This window comes from Mauremys reevesii, linkage group 3 (genome assembly GCF_016161935.1).
Source record: "Mauremys reevesii isolate NIE-2019 linkage group 3, ASM1616193v1, whole genome shotgun sequence".
In the NCBI taxonomy this organism is placed as follows: Eukaryota; Metazoa; Chordata; order Testudines; family Geoemydidae; genus Mauremys; species Mauremys reevesii.
In genome coordinates, this window is record NC_052625.1 from 129,721,024 (window position 1) to 129,738,681 (window position 17,658).

A 17,658-nucleotide genomic window follows, 5' to 3' on the forward strand; every position below is an offset into this window, starting at 1 on the left:
TATCCTGGATGAATAAACTCTAAAGTATTCAGAAGCATTCAATCTCAGGGACCATTTGTTATAAACATCTCATCCTTCATCCTCAGACTTTATTCATGCTAGGACACAGTAATTAGCTTCTGAACATGAAATACCATCTAGTTAATTACATTAAGTATATGGGATGGAGACTGTGCCAAATGGCTCTAAACTTCAGTTACACAGGAAAGTAAACAGAGGCTTTGCCTTCATGGCAAAAAAAAAAAGTGTGCTTTATAGCAAGATGACTATCTTGGTGTAAAGTACTAGTGGATACAAGGCACAGAATATAGCTAGTCAAGTTCAATCTTATAACCCCACCTCTGGTTTATCACAACTAGTTACACTGAAGTAAAAACTACCTATGTCTCATCTCTACTAGGATTTTACAGTGAGATAGTTATCTTGATGTAAAAAACACACCTCTTTTTGTGGTGAAGACAAAGCCAGAAGCAACAAAATGACCTGTGCCCTCTATAAGAGTTAAGCTGGTTCCTTCAGACTCACCCATTCTTTCAATCTGAGCCTATCAGAATTACCTCTGAAACTGATCTACTCGTAAGAAGGAAAGCCCTCTATCTATGGAGACCAAATTCAGATATAGCCCTTCTTGCCATTGATGTAAAGGTGTCAGTTATAAAATAATAAATTCTCTACAATGTGTCAGAGTGCATGCTTTGTTTTGTTTGTTTTATATCAGGACTGCTTCCCATGTGAAATTATGGAATATTATAATAAGTAATGTCTTTCCTTCTTTAATAATTAATTTCTCAAACTACATCCATCTCTGTCTATTTTTAGAGGGTTCTTCCATTGTCCTTGTTCACTTGGGCAAACAAATGAATACTCCAGAATTAATTAATCTTTTCTGTTGCTAGAGGGCTAAGTAACATCTTTCCTAAATGAACCATACACTTTGTGAGCTCCTATGCAAAGCATCGTCTTTTGTGTAGTGTACGTATATTTTTTGGCTTTAGACAGAGAGATCCACAATTCTGATTTAATAAATTACAAAATTAGGAATCAAATACATACAGAGATGAACTGAACATACTGGTTATACCTGTCACAATGCTATAGGAAGGATATTGCTGTTTAGGAGACGGTGAAGAAGAGAGCTATGAAAATGATACAAAGTATTTAAATTATGAAGAATATCTTAGAGAGTTAACCTGTTCTCACTGGCCTGCAGCTATATCACCTTGGGCTATAAGTATGTCTATTCTAATAAACACTGTTTGACCCGCTCAGCACTTAGCCAGAAAACCTTGAAGGAAAACCCAACTGGTGAAGGAAGTGGTGTTGGTGACTCATGAGGTGACACACTTCAGTTCTGTGTCACCCATGAATCAATACTCAGGCATGGTGCTAGATGGCATTGTACTGCTGAAGATATCATCATTCAGACAGTATGTAAAACTAAGATCCTCAACACTTGTGGTCATTAAAAGATTCTGTCAGGGTTCCCTCCCCACTCTAAACTCTAGGGTACAGATGTGGGGACCTGCATGAAAGACCCCCTAAACTTATTTCTACCAGCTTAGGTTAAAAACTTCCACAAGGCACAAATTCTTTCCTTGCCCTTAGTATTGTTGCCCCCACCATGTGATTTAAACAAACATTCAGGGAGGACCACTTGGAGCCCTACCTCCCCCAAAATATCTCCCCAAGCCCCTACACCCCCTTGCCTGGGGAGGCATAAGAATAATATTCTAACCAATTGGTTACAAAATGAGCACAGATTAAACCCCCTGGGTCTTTAGGACACTGAAAAACAATCAGATTCTTAAAAGAAGTTTATTTTAAAAAAAGATAAAAGAATTACCTCTGTAAAATCAGGATGGAAGATAACTTTACAGGGTAACAAAAATATTCCAAACACAGAGGATTTTCCCTCTAGGCAAAACTTTAAAGTTACAAAAACAGGGATAAACCTCCCTCTTTGCACAGGGAAAATTCACAAGCTAAAACAAAAGGTAATCCAAAGCATTTCTTTGCTATTACTTACCATTTCTGCAACACTAGATGCTTAGTCCAGATCTACTTAAGGAGATGTATTTTTCCTGCCCTGGTTTCTTGCTGGCTCAAAGAGAACAAAACAAAGACACAAACAAAAACCTTCCCCACAGATTAGAAAGTATCTTCTCCCCTTATTGGTCTTTTTGGTCAGGTGCCAACCAGGTTATCTGAGCTTCTTAACCCTTTACAGGTAAAAGAGGAATTAACCTTTTACAGGGTAAAGAGGGATTTTATGCTACCCTTAGCTGTATGTTTATGACAGATCCCATGACATTATTTCTCAAAATACGGTTTTAATCCTGGTATCTTGGCCAAATACCAGTGTGAGTAATTTCAGTCCTTTTAGGCAGAAAGAAATTCCTCCTGTAGTTTTAAATGGATAAGTCATGCTTCACTTCCTCTCCAGTAACTACTTTGTAGGGAAACTGAGGCAGTATGGTTGACATATTCTGTATCTTCCCTTGACATATATCTGCCTGTAACATTCTTTGGGATACATTATGATGAAATATAATTTTTTGTCTCTGAAAGCGGAGCCCTTGAATTCTATCACTAGCTTTCACACTAGCTTTCACACTTTTTAAAACTTCTATTTAATTACCTCAGTATTAAAAAATAAAAAACGCACATGCAGAGTTAAGGGCTACTCCTTTTGAACACTAGTCTATAATTTTGGAAACAAGGAGTAAATTGAAAAATCAGGCAGATCTACATCAGACTATGTATGATGTAAACAATTGTATGTAAACAATGTGGACTAAGTTACCAATAAGGGTTATTGAAGTAAAGTTGAAGAGAAAACTAAACTGATTTCTGAAAGAAGGGATTAAGGAATATGGTGAAAAAAAGCAAGGTGAAATTATGAGCAATCCAAAAGGGATAGATATATTAGGCTAGTTGTGGATTTTCATGTTCCCAAATTTAGGTATGTTTATAAATGAATGTGTCATGTAAATGTCTCTGAAAGTTTTAGAATAGGAAAGAAGTGACCAAAAGGGTGTGTTTCTTCAGGAGTTTGAGAAAGGAAGCTATATACTTTTTCACTGAACTTTCAATTGGTCTACAAGCTCACTGGATTGTCTAGCTCAAATTTGGATCAGGGACTGTGATTTCTATCTATTTAGGGTGACCAGATGTCCTGATCAGTGACAGTCCCAGTATTTTATAGTGACAGACCCAGTATTTGGGGCTTTGTCTTATATAGGTGCCAATTACCCTCACCACTGTCCCGATTTTTCACCCTTGCTATCTGGTCACCCTATATCTATTGCACAGTGATGCGCATGCTGTTAGCATTTAAATAAGATGAGTAATAAAGTAAACATCTCAAAAACACCAAAGTATGATCACTAAAAATTTAATCATGTTTCAATTTTTTAAAAGTTCACATACCAACCTTTAGCCTGATACAGTTTCAAAATGATGAATTATGAAGCATGAGTTTTATCATTGAAATGTCAATAGAATAAAAACTATAGGGGTAATGATGGAGCCAGTTTCAAGATTGACCACCCTTACAGTCTTCTGAAATGTCTTCCTTAGAATGGCTTGTTATGGAGTCACCTGCCAGCAACTCTGTAGTTACCCGCTGCATGCCTTATTCCATTTTACATTCTACTTTAACCTATTGAAAACATTTTTGAGGGCAATGGACTAGAACCAGATTATCATAGATATCACCTTGTTATTTGTAACCTCTCTGAGACAATTGCATGCAACAGCATAGTTGGAGAAACCCAGTGGTAGCCACTCAGGATCCAGAGGCAAGACATTTTCAGCCTGGCTCCATAGCTCTGGGGTTAGAACACTGGTCTAGAGGACGGATAGCTCAGTGGTTTGAGCATTGGCCTGCTAAACCCAAGGTTTTGAGTTCAATCCTTGAGGGGCCACTTAGGGATCTGGGGCAAAAATCAGTACTTTGTCCTGCTAGTGAAGGCAGGGGCCTGGACTCAATGACCTTTCAAGGTCCCTTCCAGTTCTAGGAGATAGGTAGAGCTGGGTCCTAGATTATCAAACAGTATGAGGTCAGAATGCACTTTACTCTGACCACCTTTCAAAATACAATCACAACAGGAGCCATGATTACTTTAAAAAAGTACAACTGATCAATCTCCAGCAAGATGACAGCAAAGGACATTATTGGTTAAGTCTTTACTAACCAGAACCAAAGTACTAAATTGATTGGCATTCTATCAATAGATTAGATTAGGCAGAGAATCTATTTTCATTGTCCAAACTGAGAAAATTGCAGAAAACAAACAAAAATTGTAAAATGTAAATCAGAATTAAAAATTTTTCAGTATTAATCAGACAAGATGACGTAACAGTCCCTTCTGGCCTTAAATCTATGACTCAAAGCTGTTATGAGTAACATAGTATAGATTTTGAAATATATTTAACCTTACAACATCCCTTTAAGGCTGCAAATTTCTCCACACAGAACTACCTTTGGAGATGTCAGCTACAAAACAGCCTCTGAAATCTCTGTTGAGAGAGAGATTTGATTATATGCAACACAGAATTGTATTTTGTCAATGTCCACCTATCCTTTTTTGGAACAGCACTCACTACACAGGAGGCACAAAACCAGAAGCAGAGCAAACAAAATAGTTAAAGGGCAGGTCTTCCCTACCCTCCTGACTGGTAGGTAGTGATCAAGCTATCGGGGATCGATTTATCGTGTCTAGTGTAGACACGGTAAAATCGATCCCCGATCACTCTGCCATCGACTCCGGAACTCCACAGCTGCCGAGAAGCGGAAGCGGAGTCGACGGGGGAGCAGCGGCAGTCGACCCCGTGCCATGAGGACACGAGGTAAGTCGATCTAAGATACGTCGACTTCAGCTACGCTATTCTCATAGCTGAAGTTGTGTATCTTAGATCGATCCCCCCCCGCACCCCACAGTGTAGACCAGGGCTAAGTATTAAGCGTATAATGGTTATCTTTCAGGAATTAAAACTTCTTTTAATAATGTTGATGTTCTAGATTAATAAAATGCAGATCTGAAAGTTAAAACACTGTTCTGCAGAATAATCACAAGGAAAAGACTCCACTGAAACCGTTTATCAGAACAAAGTTCTATCTGAAGATAACATTCCAATCTGGAATGTCACCCTGAGCTATTACAAATCTCTTTCAGGAGGAAAAAGTAACAGAATCTATGATCACAGACGGGATCATATCCTCCCAAGAATGAAAGAGTGTGTCCTACAGCCCTTATTTATGTGAACAGACCTTCCTTCCTCCTCCATTAAAGGTGAGCTACCAGGGCTAATGAAAACTGAGTTAATCCTTGATTTATGTAATAAAAGCCCCCATGAATCAGGCAAAGGTGCTTTTAACACAGAAATCTGGAATTAGCAACTTTCATTTCACATCAAACCTGCCCTTTCAAAATGTCCTAAATGGAGCGCTCCAGAGAAAACTTAATTTTTCCATTATATTATCCCAAGTCCTTTACATTTTCATAAGTATAATATTTATTTGAAAATAAAACGATGAAAAGCAAAATCCTATGTCTGTTAAAATGAAGTATGAGACTTTTCTTAAAATAAAAAGTATAAAAGCAACATAGCCACATGAATATTATGTTAATACACAGATCAGTAAATGGTTTCTTACAGCGTTGCAGTACTAAAGATGAAGAAAGATGAAAATAAATCCTTTATGTTTAACGCTTCTGGTTTTTAACCTAATTCTATTTGTTCAGTCATTCTTTTTACAGTTATACTAAGCAAACAATCAAGAGTTGGCTTTAAAAGTAGATTTTCTACAGAAGTCTTACCAGACATTCAGGAAACTACCTTTGTTACAAAGACTTTGCCAGTTCCCAGTAAAAGAATGTTAATGTTTAATTAAAGTAGGGTTCCAGTCCACCATGGTTTTCAGATCTCAGACATAAAAGATTGATTATTATACTGTACAATGCCATTGCTATAGATTATCTTCTTACATCTATGTACAGTGCAAAATCCCATCTTGAATGCCTGCTTTCTAAACAGACAAAACTATAGCCAACAGTAGGGAAAGATGTAATGTGATTGACATGATTTTTTTTTGACATGCATCTTGTTACTTCCAAAGGTGGGAGGATTTTTCCCTATAAATATTAAATTCTAATTTGATCTGAGTCAAAGGACATGGGGAGGCATGAGAGAAAGGCTGGACAATTAGCAGCTAGTTGAAAGAAGCAGGTTTTTATGAAGGACTTTGGAGAACAGCATGGTTGCTTAGCATGTTGGAGAAGGAAAACTGTTCCAGGCATTGGGGAGCAGCTTGAAAGAGTTACAGAGATGATAGTGAGAGAAGACTGATGTTTCTGAGGCGTAGAATCAGCAGGGTGTTCTCAAAAAAAAAAAAAACAGGAAAGAAGAGGCACTCTGTAGTTTGCCCTAACAATAAATACCAAAGTTTTTTTAAACTTTAATTTAAAGTGGTTTTGCAAAAGAGAGCACATTTGTTACTTTTGGAGGAAGGGGAAAGTAACTTTGGAAACAGTGAACTTGTGTAAACACTGTGGGTCAAGATTGTCTTTTGAGGTCTGTGCTTTTGCATTTCTATCCCTATATGATTAAGCAGACATGCCTGCGGCAGGTCGACCGGAGCCCGGGACGAGTGGACCTAGGCATGAAAAGTGAGTCTCCACGGCTAGAATGGAGCAGGCATGACTGCGGCAGGTGCAGGTAAGTGGTGATGAATAAAGATGGTAAGAGGAAGTAATGATTGGAAAAGTATTAATATTTATTTTTTAATATTTGCATTTCAGTAGCACTTAGAAACTCCAGTAAGCGATCAGGGCCACATTGTGATAAGTGCTGTACAAAACTCTTTAAGGGCATATCTGATGAAGATGCTCTGTGCTGACAGGCGAGAGCTCTCCCGCTGGCATAATAAAACCACCTCCGCAGGCGGCAGAAGCTTCGTTGGCAGGAGAAGCTCTTCCGCTGACATAGCGCTGTCCATGCTAGCACTTGCGTCGGTATAACTTATGTATCAGAGGGGTAGCCGTGTTAGTCTGGATCTGTAAAAGCAGCAAAGAGTCCTGTGGCACCTTATAGACTAACAGACATATTGGTGCATGAGCTTTCATGGGTGAATACAACGAAGTGGGTATTTACCCACGAAAGCTCATGCTCCAATACGTCTGCTAGTCTATAAGGTGCCACAGGACTCTTTGCTGGTATAACTTATGTCACTCAAGGAGGTGGTTTATTCACACCCCTGAGCGACATGAATTCTGCCAACATAAGCTGTAGTGTAGACATATCTTAAAAACAAAGACAATCCCTGTTCCAGAAGTGGATAAATCCAATGAAGGGAGAATGGGCAGGAAAAAAAAATAGACAAGATGATAGTAAAACAAGCAGCAGTCTCAGCAAACCAGTTGCCTAACTAGAGCAAAGGCCTTGCCAGCACAGGGAGGCAGCATATGGAAATAAGAGAGATTTCTAGTGAGACGTTTCATCATGGTATGAATGAACATCAAAGCCAAGTTGTAGTAGATGAGCAAGCTGGTAGCTTCAGGGAACTGTAATAGGAAATGCATTGTCATAATCTTTCACATCAAATTCAGAGGATCCAAACTGGTCTAGATCAATAATGGTCAAAAACACATTGCCATCTCTAGTAGCCTATGGTACATTAAATGTACTGGTGATCTCATTCCATTACTAGTAGTGGCCACTGGCAGCCTTGGAAAATGCACGAGCAACCCTGGAGCTCAAAGTAACTGATCAAGCGTTAAAGAGAACACCACAAAAGAATTGAATGCATATGCAATTCCTTACTTGAACCAATTTGCATGGATTAACAAAATGAATGATGACCTCATCTTCTAAGAAGGGAGAAAGAGAAGTTTGCAGATGCCAAAGAACAAAACAAAAATAACATGAGAGAGAGAGCAAAATTAAATTTTGATCAACAAAAAGCCATCAATATCCAGGTTATTTTCTAAAATATGTTTCAAAACATATTCAATTCCTTTTGTTGAGAAAGGTAAACAATACACAACGGTGCATTTAGACAGTTGTGCAATATTCCACTTGCAAGAAAAAATTGTTTCCTGAATTTCTCCAGACAATCCTCTTATGCCCTGAAATATAGGATTTGATTTTTCTTATCATAGTTTGCTTGCTACAAATTCTGTAATTAGTAACATTTTTCTAAACCCAGATGGTGTATCTGACTTCATGGGCACCTATGGCAGTGAATTCCACAAGCTGTCTACATACAGTGTGATGTATCTTTTTTTGTTCTAAATTCATTGACCTTCAGTTTAATTGAGTGACCTGGATCTCACATTAAGGATTCCGTTTAGATTGTAAATATATTCAAAACAATATTATTTGACAAGGTTAAAGAGGAAGGTCTGATCAACTTCCATCATACCTGTAACAGTGTCAGTTGCCTCCCAAGTGCCCCCCATAGCTCTGGAGTGCACTGTCTCAGTTGCCCTTCTTCAGGGCTCCTCAAACTTCACACACAGGCTTCTCTGTGTTCAGACATGACTCAAAATAATAGCACCATACAGAACTTTCCAGGAGCAGCTAGAGACTTTCTGAAATCACTTTAAGACACAAAAATGCACTTTCAGAGAGGAAAGCACTTGGTTTATTAACACTACAGTTCAAAAGTGAAAGTCTCAAAATAAAATCTACACAATTCAATTCAATTCCCTGCTTTTAGCCGGCCACTCCCAGCCTTTCCTAACTGAAGTAGTCTTTTCTTCTCCCTTGAAATCTGCTCTTGGCAGCTCCTCCAAGGCTACTGTTCTGCCTAGCACTTCCAACCTGCAGCTGGAGCATACTCTCAGGCCTAAACTGTTCTCCCACTCAAGGGTCTCCAGCTCACTATGACTCTTCTGCAGTCTTCACTACAGCTTCCTACTCCATTTCCTGTTCCCCTCTACCTCTTTATAGAGACCAGCTGACCTCTATCAGGGTCCATGGTGATAATTCTGAATATTTCATGGGATCTAACACTTTTCTCCTTTCTGAGTTAGTTGTCTTGGTTTTTTCCACCTCTCATGAAACTATCATCAGACTCTACCCACCAGGGTTCATCTTCAGGCCTTTCACTTTTATCTACACCTTAAGTGAGACAACCAAAACTGAGTATAGCACTCCAGATGATGCTAGCTCATGGACTGTCTACTAGGATTCCAAAGACAAATCAGGATAGCATTCAAGTCACTGGGAGCTTTGTCATTGACTTCAGTGGGGCCAAGATTTCACCACAAGTATTTTGTTCACAGACAATTCCTTAAGTTCAGAGGCCTATCGCATATTAAAGAAGTATAGACTTTTTCAACTAAGGTACATTAACTGCATTTCTTCACATTTAATTTATTGTGCCATCATGCTGCCCCACATTCTTTCCCTGTATTTTAATCCATCTAGACTTTACCACAATCCTACATGGTTTCACATAGTGAAACAACTTATTCTCACCAGCATACAATGAATTTAGAATCCACTTCCTCTTGCAAAATCGTTAATAAAATATAGAGCACTGGTCACAATACCGGGCCTTAGCGGGAACCCAGCATTATTTTTTCTCCAGTCTGAAAGACAGCTGTATTCACTGTTGGGATGGTGCTGAATTGCTGTGGCCATACTGAATGAATGGTGAGAACATGGCTTGACATGACTGAACTGCAAAAGAGGATTCTGGGAGCAAAATCCTTCTCTTAGCATCAGGCAGATGGCAGAGGTGAAACTGATAGGCTCCATGCTGCATGTATGATCAATACTGATCTTTGGGTCAGCAAACAACACGTGTAGAACATTCTGAGTGGAGCATGGGCTGACTGGGCATCTCAACCCTGTTGAAGGACATCACACGGGGGCTGAAGTGAATGATTGACAAGGGAGTGAATGTGGGGTAATGTTCAGTTGGCACCACTCTGCAGTCTCCTCCTAAAGTATTAATTAGGTAAATTAGTAGCCACATGCCCACTGGGCATGCTTTTAAGATATGTGACTACTTTGAGGTAAAAAAGTATAAAAATCAATCAAATTAATTTACCGTTGGGAATTCCTTAATTGACGCTTGAAGACGCTGCTAGATGGAGTAGCCAAAACCCTGCTCTGTGGTCTCAAGTAGGACTGTGACCAGAGGGGTTTCCAGGCAGCCAAGGCCTTGCCTCACAGGAATCTGAGACAAACCAGAGGGCTGAGGAGACCAGACCTGTAGAGAAGAAGTCGTCCATAGAACTGGTAGCCACCTTCTCTGTTTGCCAAGCAGGAACTGTGTGAGGCTAGCACAGGGCCTGTTTGTGTATGTTTGTGAAAGAGGCTCACTAAGAGAAATGTATAGTTCTTTAATATCTAACATAGGAGTTACCGGTATGTGCTTAGTGTAACCCTTTACTGCTTGTGTAATTCCTTCTCAAATAAACTGCAGTGTATACAAGCTAATTACTGTCAACCTTTTTCATTGATACGACAGTAATCTGCTCCACTGGGAACCCTTAAAGATCCATTCAGGGGTAGTAGCCCCCAGGTGCCATTATTTGGTAGCAGAGGATGGTTACTGTCATATCCAAGAAAAAAGGTCTTTAAACTGAATCAAACTGTTTTCTGAACTAGTGGCCTTTGAGGAGCTTGGTATTCTGAATCAATGGTGTTAACCAACTAATTGAAATATTGTTCTGACTTACATTAATTTTAGCTCGGGGACAAGATTTAGTTACAGTATGCAGAGAGGGAAATATACCGGTGAGTGGGGTTGTATTGGTCATTCCTAGAGTTGATATTTTGCAAATGCAGACAGAGAAGCATTGTCGAACCCGAGGACAAGGAGGGCACCCCCAATCCTCTTGGTGTGGTTGATGAGTGTTTGTTAAGACAGGTTTTTAAAAGCTTGGGGTCTGATCCATGTCTGGCTGATGCAGTCCCCTCACTTCATGAGGAAGTTTTGCTGTTGAGGTACCGAAAGGGTTACACTCCCAAGAAAGCCCAAACAGAAGCACATGTCATCTGTGCTATGTTTTGTGCTGTAGATAAGCTTGTAAAGGAGCGAGATGTTGTGCAAGAAAGTTTGGAACGGGAATTGGACAAATTAAAATTGCAGAATGAAAGCCTGAAAAGTGACTTGCAAACTGCTGTAGCACAAAATGTAACCAAGGCTCAGCAGATAACAGCTTTAACCCAAACATGTCTGAAAAGAATAAATATACAAGAGGAAGATGAAGAGGAACCCTTTCCAGGATCTCTGGCAGCCAAGCCAGTAGTGATAGCAAAAATGCCTCAGCCTTCACAGCAAAATATGAGAGGAAGTAAATCATCCTCTGACTGAAACTAAAAAACAGGCACTGGCTAAACAAATGGACCCTTTCATCTATACTACCCACCGGATCGGCAGGTAGTGTTCAATGTATCGGGATCAATTTATCGCGTCTCATCTAGATGCGATAAATCGATCCCCGAATCAACACCTGTACTCCACCTTGGCAGGAGGAGTAAGTGGAGTCGATGAGAGAGCCACGGTGGTCGACTCTCCGCCGTGAGGACAGCCAGGTAAGTCGAACTAAGATACTTCGACTTCAGCTACGCAAATAGCGAATAGCATAGCTGAAGTTGCATATCTTAGTTTGACCCCCCCCCCCCACTAGTGTAGCCCAGGCCTAAGAGAACATGTTTGTCTTGGCTGTTGGAATACATGATTAGAAAACATTTAGATCTTGAAGATTTAAGAGAACTGATAATAACTTGTGCTGGCCCTACGGAAGGAATGGCTTTGTTGGCAGAAATTGAGGCAGAATTAAACAAAGGTGACAGATGGTGTCATCCAGAAGGTAGCCCGATACTTTCTGACCCCCTCTGAATTGAGGAGGATAGCTCTGTTGATACATCAGAAGGAAGGAGAATCTGTTATGGCTTATTGTACTAGGTTGTTGCTGGTATGCTCTCTGGCTGAAATCAAGGAGAAACAGCTACCAGATTTGATCTATGATGGTTTAAGGAAACCTATTAACGTGTTCATAGGATCCTAGATGGATTTAGATCAGGTTAAGTTGATGAAAGCAGCTCGGGAGGCAGGAAGTATAGTAAGTGGAGCAGGTAGTTCTTTTCAGAAAGTGCTTAGTGAAGCTCCCTACAGCAATCAAGCAGGCTATAATGGCTCCAACCACACTGATATGGGATGTGGTAGTTGCAATGAAATAGGACAAGGCTGAGGATGGTATGGTAGGAGACGTGGAGTGTTTAGTGGGGGATCATTGTGAGCACAGATATGGGCTCAACTTCAAGAAAGAGAGGCATATATGGCCCGTTTGGATGAGTAACCTCTGAAGACTTTGCTAACTGCTTTAAGTGATTTGATGGCAAGGACTAGATCACAGTCAACACTGCAACCAGGAGTTAAGGCTATTGAGGCCACGGGAACATGTACAGAAGATTTGCCAGTGTGTTCTTATGGCTTGTTATCCCCGGAATTGACTCAGATGAAATTGGCAGGTCCCTGTCAGGGTGGCTCCACAGTTCAGTAAAAATGCCTCACCTTTAGCAACCCATCCCCAAAATGTTAGTAGCCAAATTACAGCCCTACATAAAACTGGTATATCTTACATGGAAAAGGGGACAGAAGGAAACATATAATGGTTCTGGCATTAATTAATACAGGAGCAAAGGCAACATTAAGTATTAAAACACCTGCCATGGGTAGTGGATCAAACTAAATTTTAAATAAATACAGTGGTGTGTAACAGCATAACTGAAAAAGCTATATTAAAAGTAGATATGGTACAATAGAAAAAGTGAATGATTAATTTGGCAGAAAGACTAGTTGTGAAGAAAGAGACTGTAAATAACCAGGTTGTTAAAGAAGGATTAAGAAAGTGAACCTGTAAAAGCTATGGCAGCTGTGGCACTGCCAGACAATAAGTGGGTAAGGGAAATTTCTCATGGTTTGGGCTAGAAAAAAAGGCAGTGCTAAAGATGGTGGAAAAAAAAAAAACATTTGTAAAGCCAGCTCCTCAATATTCCTATCCAGCAGCAGCAAACAAACAAACAAAACAAAAGAAAACCACAAAACCCTTGTTGCAGGATCTAAAAGCACAAGGGGTAGTAGTAAAGTGTCAAAGCCCCTGCAACTCCCCAATCTGGCTTGTACAAAAACTGGATGGCAGATGACATGCCATGATTATATTATAAAAATTTAATTGTAAATATACCCTTGTTGTAGCCAACCTTCCAACTATGAGATATAACAAAGGTTGACAAATAACTCTGATGAGCAGCAGGTATAATAGGCCAGGTGAAAATAAGCCTCCCCTAAGCCAAGCCCTGGCCCGATCCATACTGCAACCTCTCCCCCATGTTGGTGCCCAAGCTGGTGGGAACTCAGTTCTGCGAAAGGCTGGTGGCCCGGCGCTGGGGCTGATGCTGAGGCCAGACAGCAACCTGGCACTGGCGGGAGCCTGGTGCTGTGCCCCCGGCACTGGAGGTGGCCTGACAGTGCAGTGCTGGTGCCAGCTGGGGGCCTGGGGCGGATTGCCTGGGGCTCTTCTTGCTATGGACGGGGAGGTGAGCACTTGGGGCTACGGAGGATGGGGGGGCAGGTGTTCAGAGCTCCAGCGGACAGGGACGGGGCCTTGAGTGCAAGGGGTGGGGCCACATGGTTAGCCTCCCCAAAGGGGGGGCACACACGCCGCCCACAGAAGACAGGTTAGACAAGTCAAGAGAGAGACGACATTTACCGCAGTTAAAAAAACAAAGAATGTTAGAGTTTCACAAAATAGTCACTGGCCATAAAAACTACAATGATTGAAGAAATGTCATCTCATTCATATTTCGTGAACACCAAACTAAGAAACAAACATCTGGTAGAGGTACCTGAGAACACAGCTGAGGAAGAAAATGAGTAGCAAGCCAAGAAGAGTGATTTTAGAACTGATGCACTGAGGGTGGGGGTGGGGGTGAGGGGAGGAATTGATGTATTGATCTTGTTTCAGACTACATGGAAGAGACTAAACAAACTATTAAAGACCTTATAATAGATAAATCCTGAAATAGTAAAAACAAAAAAACAAACAAAAAAGCCCTATTGAGATTATAAAAGATACTTACTTATAGCTTATGTTATAAAATGCTGCTATGTTCAATCACTGTATTTGCTAGAACTTACTAGAATTTAGGTGGGGGGGGGATTAAAGGGAGGTGTGCCACAAAGGGTTAAGCATTGTCAGGGAATTTAAAGTTGTCACACATCCTGTAGGATGCTTCCTGTTCATTCAGACTCTCACACACAGAGTCAGGTATCAGCAGCAGCACTATGTTTCCTTTAAATACATAATCACAAAACCTGCTTTAGTCATCAGTAAAATACTAGTTTGAGCACTGTGCCATTGCTGTTATCACCAGTATAATCCCATTGGTTCAATTACTAATGGTATATTTCTCTAGCACAGACAACTTTGAAACCACAATCATCCATCTAGGTTCTTATATAGTGTAACATAGTATCTGAGCACAAAAGCGTACTCAAAAATATAAATTCACTTTAAAAATGTAATTTTGACAAAATTCACTTATGATATTCAGGGCTGATGTTGTGCCCTTGTCATACTGTATTACTAATTTCATTTTACATTGATAAAAGGCAGTATACTACAGTGGGAGTTACTTTATTGTTTTGTTTATAAAGCTAAAGCCTAGTTATGTCACTATGTTTACTATTCCAGGGATATATAGAAGGAATGATCTATTTTCACATGATAAAGAAATGGTATCTGAATAGACTTTAACCCAACAAGGGTAGCTGTACTGTAAAGTAAATACAGCACCCTTCCTATTTTTCATAGAAGATGAAGTTTCTTCTTACTAAGAATGGAATAATTCTTAAGTGCTAAACATTTGTCATGCAACCTTAGCGCACACACACGTACATGTTGTTCAGGGTGAGAATTCTTATTTGTTCTGACTCATACTAAACACTTCTTAATCTAAATAATGAACAAACTGGAGTCTCTGGCACTAACAAATACTTATTTAAGGTAACAAGGTTTAACAGGGAGCAGTCAAATGACTAAACGGAAAACTGAAATCTAGGTTCCAAATTAAATTTCTATTTTAAATTACATTAATTGTGGAGAGGCAGCTAGGAATCTCCCTACCCCCTTTCATCTATTCCATTCCTAACAAACAGTAGTAAAAACAGCACCTCTGTCCCACAGAGTTTGGACCAATAGAAGTTTAGCTAATTTAAAATCCACAAGAGCCTGCATAAAAAGCTGCCCTTCTCTCACTCTCATTGAAGAACGACAGTCCTGCCCAGGATCCATAGTGCTGCTTTCAGGTTGTCCCAAAAGGAAGATACCATACCGTTCTTATTTATAGCTTGTTAACTTAATTGCTGGTCAGCACATTGAACTTTCATTGAAAATAACAATAAGGCTGACCAATTTTAACAATTCCTCTGCACAATTCTCACCCCAGCTGCAAAATTATATATACACATTAACCTTCTATCCTGGTCTCCAGCAAAGCATACACATATTCCTCAAGTGGACAGAGTGCAATACTGACTTTCAAGCAGGTCAATTTGCATTCCACTTTTCTCAAAGTCATAAACATAAAGCATAAGACAGGCCAAACAATCAGACTGACACATTTGAATATTACAATGCCACTATTATTTCTCCTAGGAAAATAAAAATCCATAAAAACCAAAACATAAGCATACAATAGGATTATTTTCTATATACTGATCCACAGTATAAATAATAATTAATTCTTCCTGATAATCTATAGGGATTTTGTTGGTTTGTTTTTAATCAGATTTTTGGTGGTAGCTTTGATTTTCTTAAAACTTTACTAGATACGGGCCCAAATATGGGATACGTTGAGTGGCTCATGGAAGGTGCTGAGCATTTCCAACCCTCAGTGAATGAAACAGGAATCGTAACATTCACCATGTTAGAATATTGGGTCAATAAGCAGGAACTACATGGCTTATTTCACATGAACAGACTTGTCATCAGTAAGTAACTGGCTTATCAACTGCATTGTTTACAAAAGTATTTCTGCTTTTGGGAGTTCAATATAGCTCTGAACCTCTTGCCTCCCCCCCTCCCCCACCGTGTGTCATACATATATTTTTAAATTATACAAAGATGACAAAACCTGATACTTTTTTGCTTTTTTATCAGTCACCATTTTAAATAAAATGTTGTGCTTACTTAGAGCTTGGGTTGTGAAAGATGCCAGATTAACAGCCCTGAAGACCAAAATCATTGTTATTAAATACTATTTGTATTACAAGAGTATGTAGCGGCCTCAGTCAAATCTGGGGCTTCACTGTGGTACACATTCTACAGACACAGAGTAAGAGACAGTCCCCTGCCTGGGGAGCTTACAATTTAAATAGAGCAGACAGACAAAAGGTGGCAGGAAGGAAGTATTATTACCCCCAGTTAACAGAGGACAGAGAAAATTGTTTTCTATGGAATAAGCTACTGGATCCACGCCCAAACCCTGGGGATCCCATGACAGTAACTTGATAGCTGGGCATGTTGAATTTCCATGGAAAGTGACAATACAGCTGACTAGTTTTAACAGCTTCACTGCACAATTCTCACTTCTGCTATGTAATAAATATAAACAAGTTCTTGGTCTCCAGCAAAGCACACAAATATTCTTTGAGTGGATATTGACTTTCAAGCAGGTCAATTTCCATTTGCCTTCCAGTTTTTTTGTTTGAGCTTCCACACTTAACTATGGAAGGGTCACAAACAAGATACATAGTAGCCATTTTGTTAAGGGCAGCCTAAAACAAATAATTATGTCACCGAAAAAAAAAATCCTTAACAATTTGCTGGAACACAGCCAGTGATTTAGGGTGGACCATCAAAACAAGGCCTCCACTTCTAAGATAGAGGTGGCCATATAACATATACACTGATAATATTTTTAATTACACTTCCTGTGTACTAAAGATCATTCTGTTTTGGCCTCATGAAATACATACTATACTGTTCCAACATTCCATGCATACGATCTGTTGCGTATATTACAGGTTATTCATTCAATGACTCAGTGAATGGAGGATTCCCAGCCATGTGTAAAATAACCCCTCAGCACTGGTGATTACTGTATTTCTCTTTAGCGTCAGTGGGATGCCCACTATGAAATCCCATATAGTAGCAGCAAGAACATTAAAACAATGGAAAACCAACATTATGTCACCAAAAGCTGCTCCAGAAGAAAATACACCCTGCAGGGAAGTTAGAATAGAGAAAGTTAGATCATCCTTAGTACAGACTCTAGCCGCTTCAGATGATAGGCAAAAATGGCTCTTGATGACAAGCATTACAGAACCATATTGTCCTTCTTGATTTTGACTACAGATTCATAGACCCCAAGGTTAGAAGAAACCACTAAGATCATGTCTAACCTCTTGTATACAAAGGCCATAGAGTTTTTTCCAGAAACTGAATTAAAGCATACCTTTTAGAAAGATATCTAATTTTGTCTCAAAGACTCCAAGTGATGATGAGTCCACCAGTGTTCACTCTAATTTTTCCCACCCATGTGCGGAATGAATTTTGTTATGTGCACCAATATGGAGGTGATGTGTGACTGAACCCCCAGGGCCAATAGGTTCAGTGTGTTGCAGGGGCT

General features: G+C 39.7%; 1 protein-coding gene across 2 annotated transcripts in view; it reads right to left on the reverse strand.

The window, feature by feature from the left end:
- CRYBG1 (crystallin beta-gamma domain containing 1) overlaps positions 1-17,658 on the reverse strand; it is a 167,556-nt gene that overhangs the window by 107,744 nt on the left and 42,154 nt on the right. The window contains exon 1 of one of the 2 annotated variants that reach the window (XM_039529216.1): positions 2,027-2,078. The exons of the other annotated variant lie outside the window; for it this stretch is intronic. The gene's annotated coding sequence lies outside the window, so the exon portion shown is untranslated. Of the gene's footprint in view, positions 1-2,026; positions 2,079-17,658 lie in introns of those variants that run through there. 2 annotated transcript variants of the gene reach the window in all.